Source organism: Charadrius vociferus, unplaced genomic scaffold (assembly GCF_000708025.1).
Source record: "Charadrius vociferus isolate BGI_N301 unplaced genomic scaffold, ASM70802v2 scaffold779, whole genome shotgun sequence".
NCBI lineage: Eukaryota > Metazoa > Chordata > Aves > Charadriiformes > Charadriidae > Charadrius > Charadrius vociferus.
The window spans coordinates 10186-12588 of NW_009650166.1; the positions used below are offsets into that span (position 1 = coordinate 10186).

The 2403-nt window shown below is 54.7% G+C and overlaps 1 pseudogene; it reads right to left on the minus strand.

Annotated features, from left to right (window-relative positions):
- Positions 1–707: 707 nt before the first annotated feature.
- Positions 708–1017, minus strand: LOC104292971 (annotated as a pseudogene).
- Positions 1018–2403: the final 1386 nt, after the last annotated feature.

The following is a 2403-nucleotide window of genomic DNA, read 5'->3' on the forward strand; positions in this document are numbered from 1 at the left end:
GAAAAGAGATAGTTTTGCCAGGAGACTGAAAACCATCTTTGGAGTAGCTATAGTAATTGAACAGCACTGGGTGTTTCTATCCAGCCCCAGACACGCAGAGAATTTCAGAAAGCAGAGTGTCACCCTGAGCATGAATAAGCATCTTCAATGCAAACTTGTGCTGACAAACAATGCAAAACCACCCCCAACAACCTCCTCCCCAAAACCAGTGCTGAGCAACATCTCTTTTCCCTGGGAGAGCATCTGAAGGGCAAAGCAGGAGACGAAGGCACGGGCTGGAATGCAGTGGAACTTTAATGAGTTAAAAAAGGGAAATGAGGTCACTCTGAGTGGAAGGCCCAGTGCAGGGAGCACCAAGGTTTAATGAGAGACTATGTCCCATGGCTGTGGCAAAGATCCCTCCTGATGTTCTTCTGCCTGCCCCAGAGATGGAGCAGGGCCAGCAGGTTCTCCCCAGGCTGGCTTTGTGGGGCTCACAGCCCAGGGCAGCACAAGAGAACAAGGACACAAGAGGGAAAGCAGAGAGTGGAAGAGGGGAAAGGCAGGCATGGGCTGTGCTTTCCGAGAGCCCAGGCTGGCCCCGTCCTTTTGCAAGGGGTGCTGGGGTTGCTCAGCCCTTCTGAAAGCAACAACCCGATGCTCTGTCACCACTTCGGTACCATCTTGTGGGTCCCTGAGGACCTTCCCCAGGGCCATGGTCAGCAGCTTTAGCAGGGGGGGCATCTCTTGCCGCAGTAGCGGCTGGGGGAAGCGGGGGGGGCAAAACCACCTGGGGGAGAGTCCCTCAGAGCTGAGGATGCTGCCAACGGCAGCGGAGGTGGAGGATCCCACGGCGGTGCTCTGTGGGAAGGAGCTGAGGATGGGTCCGGGCAGGGTCACCACCACGGGGGAGGGCTGGATGACGACGGTGGAGTCCTGGCACTGCCTGACACAGGGCTCATTGCAGCTGTTGGCCAGCGGGGTCGGGCCGCAGGGCTGGCAGGGCAGGCATGGCAGGCACTGGTTGTAGCAGGACATGTCTTGTGGCTCTGGAGGTGCCTGGGAGAGAGGGAAGGGGGATGTAAAGCAGGAGCACTTGTTGAAGGACAGACTGTCACCCCACAACTAGGGAGACCCTATACCTCGTCCCAAAATAACTCTAGCCAGAGCAACTATGCCCAAGGAGGTCCCCACCTTACCCATTGCTCAGGAGACACACCAGCAATGCCCCAGTCCCTCCCCATGATGTGCTGTCTACCCCCTTCCCTCTCCCCAGGCAAGCACCTCCAAGACCTAGAGTGAACAGACAAGTATGGGCTGAGGAAGAGAAGAAAGAGCTTCCCACTCACCTTGTTCACAAGGAGATGGAGGTGAGAGGACTGGATGAGAGAGGGAGGAGAAGGGACCGCTTTTATACTGCTGAAATCTCCATGTAGAACATAGATCAGGAGACACATCCTGAGTGTGAGGTGCAAAGACTCCCCCTCTCTTCATGCGCAACTTCTACATCCTTCCCTCTCCCATGAGAAGCAGTCCCATGACCCAGTCGAAGACAAAGGGACAGGTACATGCTAAAAAATCCCAGAGGAGGATGAAGATGAGGAGGAGAAGGAGGGGAAAGGGCCTCAGACTCACCTCGTTCCCAAGAAGAAACAGGCAAGACAAGTGGATGAGAGAGTGAGAAGGGCGCGCTTTTATACTGGTCCTGCACTGCCCCAGGCCCATAGTCACTCTGTGCTGGTAGTAATTTTCCAACACACTCACCTCCAAAGCCAAATACCCTACCTAATGGCACAAGTTGTGTTTTCATTTCTGCCAAAGCTGCCATTACATTTCCTCATTTCTGCCATGCCTCCTCTACCGTGCAGGCTCCTTTGATGTGCCAGGATGAGAGGCACAAGGATTTCCAGGGCATTGGCAAGTGGGCTGTGCAGTGGATCCAAGTGCCTTTGCCCAAGGAAAGCTTCTCCTTCCAGGAGACATTGGCTGGTTTCTTTGGCAAAGCCGCTGCCTTTCATGGTAGTCTCTGGGGGTCCCCAAACAATGGCCTCAGCAGGCTTGCATACTGTCAGCACAGTCCCAAAATACTCTCCAAAGTGCTGCTGGGGTCCACCTGGTGTTGAATCAGGCAAAGCATGTGGAGGGCAACAAGCTTTTCATGGTGTCTGCTGTAACAATCGTTACAGACCAACTGAGAAATTACAGGCTAGGGAAGAAGGCAATGCAGGGGACTGAAATCTGGGAGGGCTGCTGGACTCCAAGCGTTGTCATGAGTGGCATGAATTCCACCTGGTGGCCACTCACTCCTGGTGCACAGCACGGGTCCAGGCTGGGGCCAAGAGTGTTTAATCCCTTTATGCAAAGCTCTGCAGTGGGGGAGGAAGAACATCCTGCACCACTACAGGCTGGGACTGATGGGCTTAC